Genomic DNA, 21041 nt, shown 5'->3' with positions numbered 1-21041 from the left:
GTGGTAAAAGTCAAGAAAATGGAAGTTTTTGTTTTTATTGAGGTGATTTAATCCAGACACATTCTACAGAATACCTCGTCTGGAACTTTTTAATGTGATGTAAAGTTTTTAAAAGAAAATAAGAACAAAGGCTAAAAGATTTTGGGAGGCGGGGGAAGTAATCACGTTTATTCCTCTTAGTTGTGTTACATTCCCTCTGCCCTTCTCCACCCTCGACTCCCTCCCCCCAAGTAAAAGAAATAGAAGAAAATTTCTGGGCCTCAGAATTTATTTGGACTATTTTCTTTAAAATATCTTCTAGGCTTAGGACCTGTGTGCAAGAATTAGGGAAAAGAAGTTTATTTTTTGTTTAGTATATTACCGCCTCTGCCCCCAAAGCATTCATCAAACCATTTTTGCTTATGACATTTAGGTAAACATAAAGGGCAATGACCCCTTTCAAAGCCTGTTTCTTCATAGACAGTTAGGGAGTCAGTGTTCCAACTTTTCTCATAGGAATTTTAAAATTTTAGACAGACTACTTTTATTGTGCAGAAGGAAAAATACTCCAGAACAGTGTTCTCTGCAGTTCTGCCTGAGGCGGGATTCTCAGTCTTCTTTCAAGGCATTTTTATCCTCTGTTAAACCCCTTTTCTTTAGGTAAACTTACTAAACATAAAAAGACTATCTCAGTGGCTCCTTGCTTGTTCATTAGTGGCTGTGATGGCTATAGGTTTCTTTCCTTCTTTAAGTATGGCATCAGTAACTTAAAAAAAACAACCCCATACCCATTAGCAGACACTGCCCCATCCTCTCCCTTCCCCCCAACTCCTAAGCAACTACTAACCTACTTTCTGTCTCTGTAGATTTTCCTATTCTAGACATTTCACATAAATGGAATCACACAATATGTGGTCTTTTGTGACTGGCTTCTCTCACTCGGCATACTGTTTGCATGGTTCATCGCTGGATGAGTGCTTCAGTCTTTCTTATGGCTAAATAATGTTCCATTGTATGGCCATTCCGTATTTATTTCATCCACTCACTTTGGGTTTCCATTTTGGGCTAGTATGAACAGTATTGCTATGAACACTCATGGGCAGATTTTTGTGTCGATGTGTGTTTTCATCTCTTGAGGCTGTATCTAGGAGTAGAATGGCTGCGTCATATGGTAACTCTGTGTTTCACCTTTTGAGAAATTGCCAAAATGTTTTACAAAATAGCTGGACTGTTTCACAGTCCCACCAGCAATGTGTATGAGAATTCCAGTCGCTCCATATCCTTGTCACTGCTTTTTTGGTTATTGCCATCTTACTGGGTATGAAGTGATACATCTTCATGGTTTTGATTTGCGTTTCCCTGATGGCTAATAATGTTGAGCATCTTTTCTCATGCTTATTACCTATTTGCATATCTTTGGAGAGATGTCTGTTCAGATCCTTTGTCCATTTTTAATTGGATTATCTTTTCATTACTGAGTTGTAAGTTTTCTTTATAAATTTCAGATACAAGTCCTTTATCAGATAAAATGATTTGCAAATATTTTCTCACATACTGTGATTTGTCCTTCCTTTTCTGGATGGTGTCTGTTGAACCATAAGCATTTTTAATTTTGATGAAGTTCAGTTTATGTTTTCTTTTGTTGCTTATGATTTTGATGTTTTATCTAAGAAGGCTTTGCTTATTAACCCAAGGTCAAGATTCACTTCTGTATTTTCTTCTAAGAATTTTATAATTTTAGACCTTACATTTTGGTATAACGATCCATTTTGAGTTAATTTTTGTATATGGTGTGGTGTTCAGCTCCCTTGGATATCCAGTTGTCCAAGCACTATTTGTTGAAAAGGTTATTCCTTCCACCACTGAATTGACTTGACTCTCTTATAAAAAAATCAGTTGTCCTTAGACACATGAGTTTATTTCTGAATTTTCAATTCTGTTTCATTGATCTGTATGTCTGTTCTTATGCCAGTGCCAGCCTGTCTTGATTACCATTGCTTAATAGTAACTTTTGCAATTGGAAAGCCGTCCTGCTTTATCCTTTTTCAGGATTGTTTTGGCTTTTCTGGGTTCCTTCCAGTTCCGTATGAATTTTAGGAATCAGCTTGTCAGTTTCTACCAGGAAGTCAGCTGGGATTCTGATTGGGATTTGCTGAATCTGCGTATCAGCTTGGGAAGTATTACCTTCTTGCCACTGCTTGTTTGGTCTTCAGTCCTTGAGCATGGGATATTTTTCCATTTGATTAGACCTTTAATTTCATTCAACATTTTGTACCTGTTTTAGAGTATAAGTTGTACATGTCTGTTGTTAAATTTATTTTTATTTGTTTTGATGCTACTATAAATAGAATTATTTCCTTAATTTCATTTTCTTCTTGTTCATTGCAAGTGTATAGAAATGCAGTTAATTTTTGTATATTATGTTGTAGCTTGAAACCTTGTTGAAATGTTTATTAGTTTAATGGGTTTTTTAGTGGATTCCTTGGGATAATCTATATACAAGATCATGTCATCTGTGAACAGAGATATGTTTACTTCTTCCTTTACAGTCTGGATGTTTTTCATTTCTTTTTCTTGCCCAGTTGCCCTGGAGATGCTACAGTGTTGAAAAGAAGTTTTGAGAACTTGTCTTGTTCCTGATCTTAAGAGAAGGCATCTAATTGTTCTGCATTAAGTAAGATGTTAACTGTAGGGTTTTCAGATGCCCTTTATCAGGTTGAGGAAGTTCCTTTCAGTTCTTAGTTTGTTGAATGATTTTTATCATAAAAGGATGTTGGATTTAGTCAGATGCTTTTTACCTGTCTGTTGAACTAGTCATGGGGTTTTGTGGTAACTATTGTAAAGTTACTAAAATTCAACATCAAAAATTTTTTCTTGTGCATTATTTCTATGTGTTTCTGCTGTATGAGCTTAACTTTTATTCATTATCAAGTCTTATCTTTGATAATTTTGCCTCAGCGATAAATACTGTAAATGGTTTTTAAAAATTAGCTTAATGTTAGTGTCAAACTGTATCAATGAAATAGTTTCTTATGTTCTGAATGTGAAAGTGAATTTCCAACAGTGATAACCTCCGAAACTTTTAACATTTGAGAAAGTTAATCAGTTACTGATAGTTCTGAAAAATAGATTTCTGTTAATAGACCCGAATGACATTGTTAATTCTGAATTAGTAATGACATATAATGACAGAACACCTTCAAAAGCTAATATTTTATTGTGAACAGCATTGCAAGGTTGGCCTAGGGAAATGTGCATTCTTAATTCATTTAGGAAAGGATGATGTAAATTCTGTCAACCTTAGGCTTGTTTCACACTTTAAAACTGTCTTTGCGTGCAGTACAAATAACTTGAATGTTCTATTTATTTTTAACATTGCCATCTGTCACTGTTAGATGCCAAATCTGAAAGATGCAGCTATAGTTTGAGCCTGTAACTTAAATCTCCCTATGTTATTACACAACAAGGGCAAGAGGGAGAGTTTCCCCTTTGGAGCTCTTCTGGATGTTCTCAGTGTGTTCAGTTATTTGTGTGTGGTAAAAATAAAATCAACGAGTCACCATTGCCTGACCAAGATAGCATGTATCCATGGTGCCTTAAGGAAAAGGACGTGTGTGTGTGAGAAAGAAAGAGAGGGAGAGAGAGGGAGAGAGAAAAGAAGAGGAAGGAAAAGGGGAAGAAAGGTAGAAGCTTGTCCCTAAGAAATTGGCATTTAGTTTGATGGAAGACGAGGCTGAGGTGGAAGGAAGATGAAGGAAGCACATGAAGATTTCGTTGTGTTCGTCCTGGTTGGAGTTTATGGAGCAGTTTTATGGTTATTTATTGATGTCTTTCTTCAAGTTCTCAGCTGTTCACCTCAAGCATTTCCTCTGCACACCTCCCCCAACCCCAGCTCCTTCACATGTCAGCTGTGTCTCTGGTGTTGCCACGCTCCTCTCCCCAGCCTGAGTTCCTCATGTCGACCTGCCTCACAGCTCACTGATTCTTCCCGCTGTGCAGCTTCTCTTTACTCCATCTAATGATGGGGTTCTCATGTCAGATATTTCATATCTAGGATTAACTTCGGTCTTTTTTATAATTTCTTTGTGGGATCTCCCATCTTCCCACATTATCTACCTTTTATTCCAGAAAGAGAGGGGTGGAGGGAGGGAGAGGGAGGAAGGTGGAGAGGGGGTGAAGAGAGAAAAAAGCGAATTTTTTTTTTGTTAGCAGACATGGAAGTAGCTGAGGCTTTTATTTGAGGAAAAAACCTAGTAATTAGATGTAATGCTGATGAAATCCTTATATTAATTTAAGAAGTAGCTTATAAGGTAACAGATTAGCCTGAATTTGTAGTATAATTTTGAAATAAAAAAGTCTTTGCATTATTCTTTTAGGAAACTGGTCCTCTAGTATTTTGCTTTTTGTTGTTGTTTTATTTGCAACTTTTCCTAATTATAGTTTTTCCTTTAGTCTCATGTTTGCTTCTGGACTGTTCTGTTTTCTTTGAGTTTCTAGCACTTTGCTCTTCTGTAACCGTGTCCCTTTATTACATGTCACTGTAGAATGGAGTGACCACTCTGTAGCAAGTAACATGGATCCCGGCTTACTTATTCTACATGGAAGGCTGTATTGACTGTCCTTCCCTCTAGACACATGCTTGCTTGTGTTCTGGAAGTGAACACCTCAAGAGTCAGATATGAAAATCAGCACAACAGGAGGCACTGATGGAAGATTTAAAGGCGTTCCAGAGTGCAGACTCCTGGGGGAGGTTTTCTCCCCAAACGGATGATAAGGGATACATCAAGATATACCTGTCCCTCTGCATCGGAAAAGACAGTTAGAGAATTGATGAATACCACAGAGCTGTAGAGTGCCTCTAAGAGTTTCTGAATACTGTGTTTACAACATGAAATTGGAATTTGAATCTCAGTACAGCTCTGCAAGGTACTGGGGGTAGGGAGTGCACTTCTGTCTCCCACGCACCCCTTTGTTAAGCAGGGGAGCAACAGAGACTCCAAAAGACTCCACGACTTGCCTGAGGTCCCACAGCTGGGCCTGCCGGCATCTCCGGCCTCTCCCAGGACCGCAGCGGCCATGCGCCAGGGCGGGACTGAGTGCTTGATGTGGATTAGTAACTCTCTTGCAGCTATTTAACTCAAAACCCAGAATTCTTCCCACCGTGGAACACTGAGTAGAGGTCAGGTTTATTGTTCTCTCTCTCTCAGAACAACTATTTATTATCTTTTGGTTCTGTTACAACAGGAGTGAGTGAGAATGTATTTGGATTTGCATAAGGCTGATGTGAACAAAACAAATGGGAGCAAAAGACGTGTTACATGGAGGGTGAGGAGAAATGCTTATAGGAACCTGCTTAATTTGCTAATTTTGTTATCGCCATCATCCTTTCTAAGGCCTTGCTAATTAATTAAAAAGATCTTTCACTCTTTCCTCCTTGTATGTAAAGCATAGTGTCTTTTTCGGCCATCCTGCCTTTCCGGTCTCCTCTTCTGCGCCTTCTCCTGTGCGCCCACGGGGCCCCGCTTCTGTGTTCCTGGAACCTCCGGCCTTGTGGTTTCACAGCTTTCCCTCTGCTCCTGCTGCTCCTCAGACTGAACCGCCCTCGCCCCCATTTTGCCCAGTTGAAATCCTCCTTGTATGTTAAGACTTGGTCCATAATCTTCTTGTCCGGGAGAGCTTCCTGATCTGTCCCTCCCTGAGCCACCTCTCCCGGTGCCCGTGTGTCCTGTTTGTCCTATGTCAGACCTGATAGCAGCTGCTTCACTTGCTCACGGAGTTGCAGTCTCCTCACAAGTGACAAGTGTGTCTCATTCATCTTACTCTCCCCCCACGGGGTGTACGCACAGTGGATGTACAACTAATGACTGTTGAATTACTCTGCCTTCACATTTACTACTGAAATAAAGTTTCAGAATACAGCTTGCAAAGCCTTATGACTTCCCTTTGTGCTAGAATTATACACAAAATCTTTAGCCTAGAATGTAAGGTGCTCCGTAAAACTGGAACTAATTTCTCTGTCTAGGCTGTTTTTCTCTTTTCTCATCTCTACTCGGCATCAGTAACAGATTTGCTTACTCTCCTCTCGGTGTACTTTGGGGTCTCCCCGCCCTCGCCTGTGATCTTTCTCCTGCAGAAATGCCTGACTCTGTCCTTCACGAAGGCTCCTTAGGCCGCTGAGTCACAAACCTGAATGTGCCGAGAGGGAGAGTTAGAAACTGTAGGTCCTGATTCATTAGGGTGGGGCCTGCGATTCTGCGTTTGTAGTAAACTCCCAGGTAATTCCATGACACTGGTCCTAAGGCTGTGTTTTGAATAACAACGGACTGTATTTGAGCCTTGAAATACAGGAGCTATTCTTTATGCTGCTCATTTGGAAATAGTGTGTGACACTGAGAGCCTTATTTTGAATTTGATGCTTTACTTCTTGTGTGTCTTTTTTACTCACCTAGATTGTTTTGATTATGGACAGATACTCTGTTTTAAATTAATTTGCGTCTTTTATACGTAATGTTTGCTCTAAATTGATTAATAATTATAAACGTAACAATTTCCACTGTAGTTACCAAAATGTTTCCTAAACTCCCATTTGCCCTTTACCCAGTGCCAAGAGTAGGCCCCTGATCAGCTTAATCCTTGCCCTAAATAAAGCAGCTTTTCTGTTTATGATCATGTCCAGTATTCATTCACTCAGTCACTGATGGGACATTTATTGAGTGCACACGAAGTATTAGGGCTAAAGCAGTGAACACCGCAGACAAAAATATTGTCATTTTGGTGTTTGTATTCAAGCGCAGTAAGAGGGAGAAAAAAGGCGAACAAGCAAGTGAAATACATACTACGTTACATAAGTGCTACGGAGAAAACTAAAGCCCGGGGTGGGCGGCACAGGGGATAGCAAGCGCTGGGGTGTGGTTCCTGTGGGGCCGTCATTTCAGAGGAGGGTAGACGGGTCAGGGGACGGCTTTTGGCTTTCACTTAAAATTAAATGGCACATGGCAAGTGGTTAGAAGGTTTTGAGCAGAGCTGTCGTTTGACCTGACTTGCCTTGCTTGAAGGCCGGCCGCGGTTGGTGTGTTCAGGGTAGGAGGGGGCAGGGGCAGTGGCTGTTGTAACGAGGCAGTGCTGGCTTGGACCAGGGCCGGAGCTGTGCAAGTAGGGAGGCGAGATCTGACTCCGATGCATTTTTGGCCATGAAGTTGGCAGAACTTAGACATACTGTCCAGGGGTTGAATAACTCAGGTGACTTTTATGACAGAGTGACTGAAGGTAGCCAATGCCTTTCCAGTGAGTTCTCTTGTTGCCCCCGCTGCCCACACAGATACATCTCAGTCCTTCACAGCTCAGCCCCCATTTGCTTACACATGAGCAGAAGATAGCAGTGACTGTCCTGTGCCACAAGCGGTCATTAGAAGACAGAGTGTAATGCTTTTCAGTCAGCCGTGTTTCTTCACTTTTTATTTTGAAATAATTACAGCCTCAGAAGTTACAAAAATAGTAGAGAGAGGTCCTGTGTACTCAAAACCTACTTCTCCCAGTTGTAACGTCTTACATAAATGTACAGTATGTTATCAAAACCAGGAAACCGACATTGTCACAATGCAGCGAGCTGGATTACAGACCTCACTCCATTTTCACCTGCGTTTAACCCACACTCATTGTTTTCCCCGCGAGTGTTTCTATGGCGTCGAGTGCAGCCTTTGGGTTTCAGGTGAGGGTTACTGTACAGGCAGACTATCATGGCCTTTATTCCTGTCTGCGCTTAGGCGTTGGGTAACACAAGGGGCCTGTGAGTTGTACTGAGCACTCCCCCCGCAGGGCTTCTCTACAGCATGGGCTCCCCTTGCCCCCTTCCGCTCCCCTCCCCCTCCCCTCTCCGTTTGCTCTCTGCTCCCTCTTTCTCTCGCCCTCCCTCTCTGTCTTCGGGACTAAGGAAGAGATGGGGGAGGGGTGGCTTTGCCTTCTCCACCATGAATAAACTTTAAGAGCCTCATTTCCTATTCAGCAAAATCTATAAATCCACAGCTGCTCCGTCGGTAAAAATTAACGTGTTTTGTTTCTGCCACATACCAGAATTCTCATTTCATTTCAAAATTGAAATCACATCAGTTCATTGTTTTCCTTATTGTGGATTACCATTTATCGACACTTTTATATTCAGAGCTGTGTTCAGAGAGGAAGGAATGAGTAAGTTTGGTCAGTAGCAGATTTTGGCACAATGCGTGATAAATAACCCCTGGGTGTCTTAAATTCAGCAGTTCCTACTGGTGTGACCTTGGCAATTGCTTAATCCTCTGCCTTGGTTTCCTTGTCTCTACGTTGGGAGTAGTGTTAGGGTCAACTTCGCAGGGTTACGGTGAAGACTATCTGTAAAGGGCTTAGAATCTGTCTGGCATATAGTAACATTATTTTGTTCATTGAAAGCAAATATCTGAATGTGGATTTACATTGGTATTAGTAAAAAGTCATTTGGAATAGAAAATATGTTAATCTCTTCCAGTTCATTTATTTCTTCAAATAATTCTGATTGGGTTAACAGTGCCGTACTGTTATTTAGTGTAAACATTGAATCTTTTCAATATTTATGTAAGTAGAGCTACAGTTTTAACACTTGAGCAGCGTGTATAGGAGGAGTTCACAGTCAAGACAGTTTAATCCTGGATTTTTAATTTTGAAAAGTACTTTTTTTTTTCAGGTTTTAGGACTTTTTATTTGCATATTAAAAGATTAGACATTCCAGTCTCAGAATTTTTCCCACAGAGGCAGTATAAATTGATACCTTTTTTTGACTCTGTAGGTGGAATGGCAGTCAGAGCTCAGTATCAGTAAAGATATTCAAAGGTATGTTTTCCTAGCCTGTTGCTGCCAGTTTAATGATTCAGCCATTTACTGGCAATACTTCCTGCTTGATCAGTTACCTTTCTTATTTTATTTGGGCCTAAATACCATCATATTTTTGAGTATATTGTCTCCCATCTACATAGCAAATATAAACAACGTAATAGTAAGTGACTTTTTAAGATTAAACAGTTAATTCAATATCAGTTTCATAATGGTGTTTTCAGAGCAGAACGTAGGCACCTGCATGCAGTTGGTGGGTGGAGCGACACTGGTGAAGCCTGTTCTGCAAGTGTGGTTTGGGCTGGGGCGTCTCTGCTGTGTTCAGAGCAGTACGTGCTGAGAGAAGATTAAGCTCCTGGAGGCAGGAGCTCTCCCGCACACACAGGCCGGCGGGGCTTGATTACGGACCAGACACGGGGCCGCGAGAACTGCCGAGAGGGGCCGAGGGCAGAGCTGGAGCCGGGGGCGCTGAGCAGGGCCGACGGGGAGCTGTCCCAGGCTGGCCGAGGTCTGAGCCAGTGTGACTGTGATCCGGTCTGCCCGCGTTTGCACAGAATGCAGAGCTGGGGTATCCTGTCAGACCGACTGCTGAGTACAGTCATTTGGAATAATTTTAACTGTTCATCCTGAAACCTGTGCCACAGCAAGAGGTAAGGACATCTCAGTGAATTATTCAGATGTTTGACTCCAGCAGTTCTCAGAATATTTCACTGAGGCTGTTTTTATATTATATTTGGGCTCATGTTTCCTTGGCTGCTTTTAGGTGAGCAGTTATTTAATTATCCAAGGGCTCAATAATTGATCTTTAATTTTGTCATGTGTGTAGAGAGATGATCATTTTTTGAAGTAGACTGTGCTCTGTAGGTACTGGGCAATGTTTCTCTTACTTTCCTAGTTAGTTTCAGGAAATACTCATTTTTCTGTTTTAAATCAGCTTACTTCTTAATGTTTTCTAGGCCTTAGGTTAATGTAAAGAGTTTTCATGATTAAAAGAATGTTCCTTTGTTTCATAAGCAACAAGTATAGATCATATTAAAATTTTTTTTTCCTGCTGGTTTAATATAATAACATTTCAATTATTGACTCATAGAAAGCAGGCATCACTGATGTACTGTGAAGACGTTGGTGGGCTGTGTGAGAAAGGCTGCTCAGATTAGCACAAAGAAATAACCCTTCTGCCCTTCCTTCTTCAGGTTTTGGTATTTTTATTTTACTCATTGGCATTAGTAAGGCTAATCACCTCTGTCCGTGCAATATTTGTATTGAGTCTTTTTTCCCTCTTACAGAGATTTCCTTACCATTAGGGAGGTCCTCCATGTTTATATGGGGCTTCTTCAGACCTTGATTATAAGTGCTTCTCATCAAGGTAATAGGGAGACCACCGTTTTCTCCGAATCACAGATCACAGTTAAACGGTGTTCTTTCCTACTACTATTTAGATGATAGTGATATTTTAATCGTCAAAACCATAAATGGGTAACTTCAGAATTTAGAGCTCTCTTTCATTGTCAACTTTTCAGAAAGCACCGTTGCTCATATGATGATAGTTTGAGACCATAACTTCTCCTTTGTAACATATTATGTAGTGCTATGTGATATTCAGTAGGAGAAAGCAGAAATCTAAAGTTTTTCAGGTTAGGTTTATGTGTAAGACGGCTACAGGAGGAAGGACTGGAAAGTGATCCCATGTTTGTGTGCTCCCTTCCCCGTGACCTCAGCCCTGGATTAAGGAGGTACAACCAGAAATGATTAAACCTGGTTGGAGAGCTGGCTCGGGGTCTGGTTGGAGGATTCTAAAAGCGTTCAGACCAGAAGTAAAGAGGTTACAGGGTGAAATAACTCCTGTTCACTGACACTTGCTGGGTTAGGTGGTTGGCGTACGCTGTTCCACATGAGCCTTGAGTGGTAGGATCATTCTCATTATGTGTTTGAGGGAACTGAGACTTAAATAGCCATTTGCTCAAGACTTTGCAGATTGGAAAGTGATTAGAGAGTGGATTCAAACCCTCAGGTCTGTCTGACTCCAAAGTCCATGTCCTCATTCCCCATGCTAAGGGTCAGGTCTTTTTAGGGCAAGCTTCTGAGACTGCTGCCTTTAAATAAGGAGTTCTCATTATCAGTTCCGTGTTCTCCAAATACAGAACCATTCTCCTCCAGCTCCTGAAAAAAAAGAAAACAGGGGGCGGGGAACAAAACCACCCACAAAAACAAACAAAACCCACCCCTGTGTTCCACACCAAACTTCATAGCTTAATCAAGTGCAGAGGACTATATGACATCAAAGTAAGTATGCTTGCATTTTAATCTAATTAAAAAAAAGAAAAATAATTTCAAGAAAACAGTTTTCACACTTTTAAGATTAGGGTTCTAAATGTTCAGATTTCTAGAACTTCATGTAGTCCTCTTACCTTTGATATTACTGAATTCTTAAGACTTTGTAGTTGTTATGATTTAATTTTTATAAGAGAGATGCATAAATAAATGTTCTCTTAAAATAATGCTAGTCTTTAAGCTTCATATGAAATAGTACTAGTTCATCCTGGGAAAATAAGGGCCCTGATTATTCAAAACCCTTAGCAGAGATGTTTCTGTGCTGTATATATTATAACTCATTCTAGTGCTAGAATCCTTTAATGTCAGAAATTTATATCCACCTCGTTTCCTCCTACTCTCCTCTGCTAGAATGCAAATCTTTTTGTCCTGTATTTAGAACTGAAATTAGTCAGAGTCTTTTATATAATAACTGAGGGGGTACAGTCACCAGGTTAAAAAATTTTTTTTACTTTGTTTTTGTACTGAGTTGAACAAAGCCAATCACATTTATTGTTTTAATTTATAATTTAAATCTTTACATAAAAATCAGTGTCAGTTTTAGCAAGAAAAACGTAAAACTTACTTATATCTCCGTAAACTCACATAAGCTAAATTCGAGCCTTCTTTGTTATTACTGAAATTTGTAGCTCCTGGAAAAGTACATGTATAATGTAAATAGTAAGAGTGTCTTATCTGAACCTGATGCCTGTTTTCCCAAGGGAACCATGACTTTAAAGCTCTTAACTCAGTGCTTTATCATGTTCAAGTCCTCTAGGAACAGCGGCCAATTGTGTTCATTGCTAACCCCGAGAAAGAGACACATTTTATTCATTTTATTCAAGTACTCTGAACCTTTCCGTTGCCCACAGGCGTGCCATTTCACACAAGAGCTGTGCTGGGCATTTGGAAGGAGCAGTTTGTTGCCTGTTTTCTGCTCTGAATTGCTCTCATCTTGTCTGTGTCTGAAAAGCTGTTATCTAAACTTCACTACAGATTTATTTCCTAGATCTATTAGTGTCATCCATTTGCATTCCAGTCAGTAGTGCCTTTCGAAATGCCTCCTCTTCTCTCCTGTGAAGTGCAAGCCTGTTTGACTTATGTAACTGTTAGTAGCTTTCCAGTTTTTTCAGACAAGAGCCATTACTGCCAGTGCTATTTTAAATTCAGTATTGCATGTACATGACATTTCTCAAATACCTGATTTCCTTTGAGGTTGGCATGTACAGAAGTCAAAACTGTCACAGTCATCCACATTCCGGAACCTCATCCCTGGTCTGGTCCCAGATGTGTGCCTAGCAGCTGTCACACACAACAGTTAGAGAGCTGTGTTTGTTCCCTTCCTTCCAAAACTGTTTATGACATACTGATCGAAAGTGATGCTCTACGTTCTTATTCCATCATAATTGCAACAGTATATTAAGAATTAATACTCAAATTTGTCTACAGATTTTCTTGGGCATCTACTTTGGGATGGGAGGGGGTGCAGTGAAACCCAAGGCTGAAACTGCTTTATTCCTGCTTTAAAAATTAGAAGTAAACTCAGTAGTTCCTAGAGACACAATGAGGATTTTGCATTCTGTGTATCAACCGGATAGAATATAAGTTTTCATAAATTAAGAACGTATAGGTAATATTTACCTTTTTTTCCTCTTACTATAGTGAATTCCTGAGACCTAGTTCAGAGATTAATCTTTATAAAGTATGTGGGATTTTATAATAAAAACTGTATTATAAATGGTCATTGTAGTGTTCAACAAGGACTTGCTAGCAAATAAATCAAAGAAACAAACAACAGTGTCATCTGGCGTGGTCAACAACTGTGAATGCCTTTAACAATTAAAGACAGTGCACTTATGCATCGAGTTCTGAAAACAGTTGTAAGCATGTTGCGTAAATTAATTACATAAGGACTCCTTACTACTATTCTACGTTTTCATAGAGAAAAAGAAAGTGATTTAATTTAAATCAGTTTAACCTTAAAAGTGCTAAACCTAATATACTATGCATGAAATAGTAGCATTTAACAATGATCTTTCTTTCTTAAATTTTTATACCAGCCTTTTCCAAGATAATTCAGAAAGCTGCATCTGTTTTATTTGATACAGCTGTCCAGTGAAAATTTAAGTGATGTCCTTTTTGTCTTGATAAAGTTCCCTAAAGCAAAGACCTCTTCCACGGACTCTGGAGCTTCCTGTGCTAACTTTGTACTTTCTCAGAGTGCTTCATGATGCCTCAGGTATTTTCACTGAAATCTACAATTCATAAATTGCCTGCTCAGACTTCTCATTGGTCGTATTGTTTAAACTGAGATCTAAATTGGTTAATTACGTTGTCTAAGCTCTTAGAGCACGTTGTTGCTCAGTCAGGACCTAAACCACACCTCCAGGTCCCTGGTCCCGTGCACTTTCACTTGCTCATGCCTGGCTGGTAGTAGGCGTGGTGAATGGACGACCTATGTCGAGCTATCTGTTTTATTATTGGAAAGACATACAAGCTTCCAGTTAGTAGGCCATTGGTTCAGTGTGGATTTCTAAATCTTCAAATAGGATTGCTAACATTTTACACAAAAATTATATTACAGGATAGCACCAAATAAACGAAAGAAAATGAATTGAAATATGAGGATTTGATATTTGATAGTTGATAATTAGAGCTAGATACATAAGGAAAATGTATAAAGTATCATTATTTCTGATAACCTTATTATATTTAAAAGTCACTACACTGAATGTAATGGGAGTTTAGATTTTATTTAGTCTACCTCTTCTTCTGACATACACTTTTAAGGAAACAATTCTTTTTTTGGGGGGAAGGAGGCAATTAGATTTATTTATTTATTTTTAATGGAGGTACCTGGGATTCAACCCGGACTTGTGCACAATAAGCACATGCTCTACCTCTGAGCTGTACCCTCCCCCCAAGGAGACAGTTCTGTTTCTATATTGGTTTATATTTTGAGTTTAAATCGCTTAGAGTGTGAGGCTAACGCAAACTGAATTTAAATTAACGCTTGTAAAGCACTGGAGCATAGTAAGCACTCAATAAATGTTAGCTGTACTATAATTACTGTTATGATATTACTGTAATTTCATTGGATATCTGGTTTAGGATTCGATTTATTTTTTTCTTCTTACTGCCTTTGTAGTACTGGGAGCAGGCCAGTGGGTGGAGCCAGAGAGGAGGCAGATCTAACAGGACAGACCAGAAGATTGATGGAGATAGAAATAGAGTCGGTGACAATTTCTTGGACGTGTCCTTACTCCGTCATGTAAAAACTCCTCTGAGTTTGGTTTTCAAGAAAATCTTTAACTCTGATTTGGAGGGTGTCTTTTGTAAGACTAAAGAAACACTGAAAATTATTCATGTATATTTTTAGTTACTGGCTGTCAGAGCTTTCTTTATATCATATTCATCCTTTTACTTTATTTATTTAAAGCTCTTTTATGTTATAAAAAAGAAAAGTTACAAGGGGGTCTATTCCAGTTTCTAGAAAAAGAGTTTTTAGTTTAACTAATATTTGAGTCAAATATTAGAATCTTGCTCATAAAGGAATTTTTATTTATAAGTTTGTCAAGTAATTACTCCTGTGAATCAACTTAACTCCAAGTCCATTTATTATCAAGTAAAAGCTTTGTTGATTTAGTTTCAACCTAATTTAATTGATATACTCAAAGCTATAAACTGAATAAGAATATTTTCCCCAGCACAAATGCTGACTAAACTGGTTCAAAAGCTACGTTTCTCAGTTGCCTAAGGATCCTTTCAGGACCTATGACAATGCATGCTGAAAATAAGTTAATTTTTGTTGCTTTGTAACTTTATAAAATTTCAAGTTCTCTGTCTTTCTGGAGGAACAAAATTCTATTAGTTTTAAATTTACCCAAATAAAGGAGACAGATATATATTTTTAAAAAGATTAGTTTTGGCATCTCTTGCCAATATCCCTTTTAATAAATTTGAAAATACTAGGTAACACAGTTCAATTCAGCTGTTTCATTAAGACTGTAAATGTGAATCTGGGTCATGTTTCTTTGCTGCTGTTTAAAGCATCAGTAGCCCGTTACTGTTCTTCTGTTTTTAGAATTCTGTCTATACTTGTACCTGTGGAATTCTTTTATGTTTGTGTTTGTTTACTGAAATGCACTTCTAGTGTTTATAGAATTCCTATGTTTATTACAGTTTCTAAGATGGGATCTTGCCTTCGCTTAAGGCTTAAGTTTTTTTAATCTAGCATTTAAAACTGTTTTTAAATTCAACGCTTTATTGAAGTATAGTCGATTTACAATGTTAGTTTCAGGTGTCCAGCAAAGCGATTCAGTTATACATATACATACATATATATTTTTTTCAGATTCTTTTCCATTACCTCTCATTATAAGAAATTGAATATAGTTCCCTGTGCTATACAGTAGGTCCCTGTTGCTAAGACCTGTACAATGCTAGAGATTAAGAAAGGTGAGGTATTGATGAAGAGTAGACTGGTAGAACTGAGAGAACACAGAAGCAGACCCCTCACACACTGCACACAGTTTTCATGTAAGAATTAACCTTGCGAATCAGTGGAGAAAGAATTATCCAGCAAAAGGTGATGAAATAGGTGGTTGTGCATAAAGAGAAAAGTAGTGTGATTATATCTCTGCCCCATCTTAAACACATGAAAAAGTTCAGAGTCAACTAAAAGCCTAAAAAAAGTGGAAAAGCTTTAGGGAAAGAAAGGCTTAGAAGAAATAGGACAACATGTTTAGATAAGGAGAGATGTCTTAGAGCATGGAAACCATACATAAAGACATGCTGAGAAAATCATACAATAAAAGATAAGCCAAAGCCTGGGAGAACATGTTTGTAACGTGCGTAACCGACAAGGGATTCAATTCCAGATTATATAAAGGATTCTTGCCCCTTGATGAGAAAAAGACAGCCAAATAGTAAAATGGGCAAAGGGTGTGAACAGTTACTTCACTGAAGAGGAAAACTGAATGGCCAGTCAGCGTGAAACAATGTCTAACCTGATTAGCAAGCACAGAAATGCGTTTGGAAGCAGAGTGACATTTCAGGCTAAATCAGATTGACAAAAGTGAAGACAGAGCTAAACAGGACAAAGAAATGAAGAGTGGGAATCCAGAAATGCAGCCTACGGGAGTATAATGTTGGTAGGTCGCTTTGGAGAATACGTGGGCAAGGGTGACATGTGGTTGGAACGTAACGTGATGTAGAGCCCCGCTGCGCTGGTCCCCGCATGAGTGCCGGGGAGGTTCTCACTGCCCCGTTGCTCAGTGCAGCCTTGACTGTGCTGACCAACGCTCGGAAGCTCTTCTAATGGCAGCTCGCGGTGCGGGAGTTCAGGTTGTAGTGGGTGCCTGCAGAAGAATACTGTAATGTAGTTAAAATGAAGGTACTGGCCATTTAAACAGTATGAATTCTTCCAATCCAAGAGCACGGTGTATCTTTCCATCTTCAGTTTCTTCAGTTTCTTTCATTGGTGTCTTACAGTTTTCCAAGTACAGGTCTTTTACCTCTTTATGTAGGTTTATTCCAAGGTATTTTGTTCTGTTTGATGTGATTGTAAGTGGGATTGTTTCCTTTCTTTTTCTTTTTGACAATTCATTGTTGTATAGAAATGAAACAGGTGTCTGTGTATTACTTTTGCATCCTGCGACTTCACTGAATTCACGGACGCGCTCTGGCAGTCTTTTGGTGGCGTCTTGATGGTTTTCCTGTGTATGGTGTCATTTGCAGCATCACTGCAAACAGTGACAGTTTTACTTCTTCCTTTCCAATTTGGATTCCTTTTCCCCTCGTTTCTTTGGTAGAACCTTTGCGATTGTAATTATCCTCCCATTTGTGGGTCACCGACCCAGGACTTGACTAGATCGTGACTCCACCCCTCCTGCCTGTCTTGTTGTGGTTTCTTCTTTATATCTTTAGTTGTGGAATATATTTCCTGGTAGGTTCTGGTCTTTTTCATCGATGGCTGCTCAGCGAATAGTTGTAGTTTCGGTGTGCCCGTGAGAGGAGGTGAGTGCAGGGCCTTTCTGTTCTGCCATCTTGACTGATCTTGAAGAGCAGAATTTTGTAGAAAATTAGTCTAAAATAATAATAAAGTAAAGGAAAAATCAATTTGACATTGCTTAGAGAAAAAGCCTTTCTCCATATCTATTGGTATGAATGTATATATATTGTTATGCCTTAAAGGAAAGCAAATTTATGAAATTTTGTACTAAAATGTGAATCTTCTCATATTTATTAACAAAATATTTCAAAATATGCAACAGAGGCAGAATTTGAGAGGTTATAAAACCCTTAAATACCCTGGAATCCAGCTCCCTGTGTTTCTATTCCGGTCTGTTGAATTCCCATCAAATGGTCATCTAATCTGTGTTTGAAAACTTTATGCAAAAAGAGAGGACATTGTGTGCAATTGTGAAAATCTACTGGACATGCTAAACGTTACATTCATACGTTATTATACGTTAGACCTAATCAAGACAGTCTCTTCGGGTACTGTACATCCCACCTCTACCCTCTCGTTTTGTCTGCTTGACTTTCTGACTTTATTACAGATCTTAGCACTTGGTGTGTATAATCAAATAAATAATGCCGAGGCCATTATCTGGCACAAACCATCTTCCTTTGATTAGTTTAATTTCCTGAGAAATTAACCCAAGCCCAGAATTCTCCCACATCAGTCAAGATTTCTGAGACCCAGTTTAGAGAACTCTGGTTTAAGTGAAGTGTTGTGAGAAAGTAACAGTTCTTTGGTTTTGCTGGAGAAATACTGTACTTGTGGAATTGGGAACACTGACACCTAGTGCCCCAGCTCTGTGTGTCAGAGTTCAGTGTGCCCCTGTAGACTGGTTATTGGTATCATAAAGATTTACCTTGGAGATACTAAATTATGTGCCATACTGCTAAAACTTTCAACTTCTGGAGAGACTGGTCTGGTTGGGTTTGTCTCAAGTTTGAAAGAAGGTTGCAGATGTGAAATGTCTGAATGAAACGGAAGAAAGGAGCATTGAGGCACAGGTTGCATTTTAACTTCAAGCACAGGGAATTCGAGTACACAGTGGTGTGATTTGCTTTTGTCTAAGTACTGTTTTGTGTTTTATTTTTGGGTGTTTTATCTGTGAAAATGTCATTGTTATCATTTTCATTTCTCTACTCCAGCATATTTGGTGGACTTTAACCCTAACACACTTCCCACTGCATTCCAAGGTTCCTCCGCTGAAATGGGTTGATAGGCACACAAATGACTAAAACCGATCCGTCACTCTGCCTTCTTCAGAAGTCTCCTGATGTAATTGACAGTGTCGCATACTTCTGGTCCTCAGAAGGTAGTTTGCTAATAAGCAGTTTACTAGTTTTGTTATAAGGTAATTGGTGCGGACAGTGTGGTGTCCAAAAGAAGCTTCTTTTAGCCATATTATTGTCTAAGAAATGGGAAGAACATATAAAATGAAGGAACACATTTATATTTGGAAGTGTTGTTAGATCCTCAAATTTGACTATAACTGAATTGAGTATTTTTATTAGTTTAAAATCCAGTACATTGAAATTCATCTGTCTTGATAGATAATTGATTATTTCATTGCGGGAGCCAGAGCTTTTCACCACAACTCTCTCTTCCTCAGTGGATTAGAATGCCGAGTACAGTAGCAACAGTAGCAACAGTAAAGCTGTGCAGAACATAGCTTACTCTTCCTTTGAAGACTTAGAAATTATTTAAGACCATATGGGGTATATATTGGTAGGAAGAGACCACAGTTGCCACCCCCTATTCGCATTACAAGTACGGAGTTAAGGTTCCTAATTTACTTAGTAGCGTTTTTTGGGAAGGTAGGAGAAGCAGCGTGGCCACACGGAGTAGCCAGGTTGCATGTGTAGCCACACGATTTCCCAGAACCCTCAGTGCCAGGTGTGCCATGGCGGGGCGCAGGGTTCTGAGGACACTCTCCTCTGGTCTTCATTTTGTGTCATACTGCAGCTCTGACTTAAGTGAGTCTTAGGTCATTATTTAGGGAAAATCCATATGAATGGTCTTTACCCTAACAGGAAGAGATAGCCGTGTTTCCTCCTTCCTGAGCCAGACTTAGCCCACTGAAGACGGCGTCAGCACCAGCAGGTGACCTGGAAAGTCCGGTTCTGAACAGGCTGCCCTCTGACCGCTGTGATTTTATTGTGTGTGAGAGTTTGGTTGGAGGATAGTGATTATAAAGCTGTTTCCATGCAGTTACCACTGAACTGTGAGCGTATTTCCTGGTTAATATGTAGTTAATTGCAATCAGTAACTCCAGGTATGATACTGCTAATTGTGTGAAAGAAAGAAGCTTACCCCTTCCTCTGCTAGCAGGGAGCCCAGTTCAAGGTGGGAAACTGTCATGCGGTTTCTAAAATGTTCTCTCTCCATCCGTGCTGACAGTCGTCACTCCTTTCCGTCCTTTCTTCATAGTCATTCTTGGTGATGTCCCGAAGCTGGCCACAGGGTGTCCACTCAGCTCGGTCCCTGTGGCCCAGCTCCTCACGGGTGTGGGTGTCTCCCCTGCTTCCTGTCACAGCAGACACTCCAGTCTCACCTCCTGCTTCCCCTGCGGTTAACTCGCAAACAGGCGTTTCTCCAAGGACCACTGGTTCATTTTATTAGGCAATGATATTTAAAAACCCAGATCTGAGACCAAAGGTGTTCATTGCAACTGGAATGCCACTGTTTCTAAGCCTTTTCAGTGGCCAGCACTTAGGGGAAAATGTGTGTGTATTTTAAATTTGAGTTCATGTTCGTATTTCCAACTCACAGTTAACATTAGAGGTTTTTTTTTTTTCTTAAATGCTTTGATTTTATCATTGTATCTCCTTTCTCTCACACTAAAAGTCTTGGTTCCTAATAACAATATATTTATTTGTTTTGTCCAACAATATGTATAAAATTGTTTCAGAATTACACTGCTGATATTGTTACCAGTAGTGAAACAGCTGAATGAAGCTACGTACAGCTTGGTGCTTGGGCAGTTGTTTTGTCCCTGGAATATATCCCAGTAAATGCAGTTTACTCTCAGTTTACTGTTTTTAAGTCATTTAAAGTATTTTCTCTCTGTTGACAATGTTACCTATTTGATGTATTATTAGATACGTTTCTTAGGTTATTTTTAATTTTAGGATTTGCTTTTTTTAATGTTCTAAATCAACTTATATTTGAACACATAGACAGAACATTAACATAATTCAGAAGTCAAACTCTATAAAAAGATATATTCAGAGCAATCTTACTTCCTATTCCCACCCATTTTTACCCATTTATATTAATTATCTGCTTTATCCTTCCTGTGTTTCTTTTTGCCGAGATGAGCTCTCCTGTACACACACTGATGTGTCTGTGTGAACGTATGTGTGTGTTGTATTTACTCCCCGTCCTTTCTTATGCTGAGTGTACTTTTCTCTACCTTGCTTTCTGACTTGGTATATCCTGAGCACACTTTGTATCATTAGGTAGAGAGCCTCCTTAAACCACGGAAGGCCAGACAGGACTCCTCTGTGCAGACGTATCATACTTGATTTAATCAGTTCCCTATTAATGCACGTTTAGGTTTCTAATACATTATTGGGTTATTTTTAAAGAACCCTTCTAAAATGTGTAAACTCTTCAGTGTATTTTTATTGCATAAAACCCAAACTCTGTACTGTGGCCTCTCGTGCTGGCCTTTGCCTGCCTCTCCAGCCCCCTCGTCCACACCGTCCCCCTGCTCGCTGCGCTAGCGTCTCCCGGCTCTTGTGTGGCTTCCTCAGACCTTCCCTGACCACCTCATCAAGGAGGTTTCTTTTTCTCATCACTGTTCCGTGGCTCTGTTGTTTCCTGACTGGCAGTTGAGAGCGACCTGAAATTGCCTTGCTGTCTTAATTTAGGCTGTATCATATAGAGTGTC

At 39.6% G+C, this 21041-nt stretch overlaps 1 protein-coding gene across 5 annotated transcripts in view; it reads left to right on the top strand.

Annotated features, from left to right (window-relative positions):
- ARHGAP32 (Rho GTPase activating protein 32) overlaps nt 1-21041 on the top strand; it is a 174967-nt gene that overhangs the window by 125328 nt on the left and 28598 nt on the right. Inside the window, exon 1 of one of the 5 annotated variants that reach the window (XM_064482219.1) lies at nt 9063-9467. The exons of the other annotated variants lie outside the window; for them this stretch is intronic. The gene's annotated coding sequence lies outside the window, so the exon portion shown is untranslated. Of the gene's footprint in view, nt 1-9062; nt 9468-21041 lie in introns of those variants that run through there. 5 annotated transcript variants of the gene reach the window in all.

This window comes from Camelus dromedarius, chromosome 34 (assembly GCF_036321535.1).
Source record: "Camelus dromedarius isolate mCamDro1 chromosome 34, mCamDro1.pat, whole genome shotgun sequence".
Classification (NCBI taxonomy): Eukaryota; Metazoa; Chordata; class Mammalia; order Artiodactyla; family Camelidae; genus Camelus; species Camelus dromedarius.
Note: the sequence above shows the minus strand (reverse complement) of the source record. Positions and strands in the feature narration are given on the sequence as shown.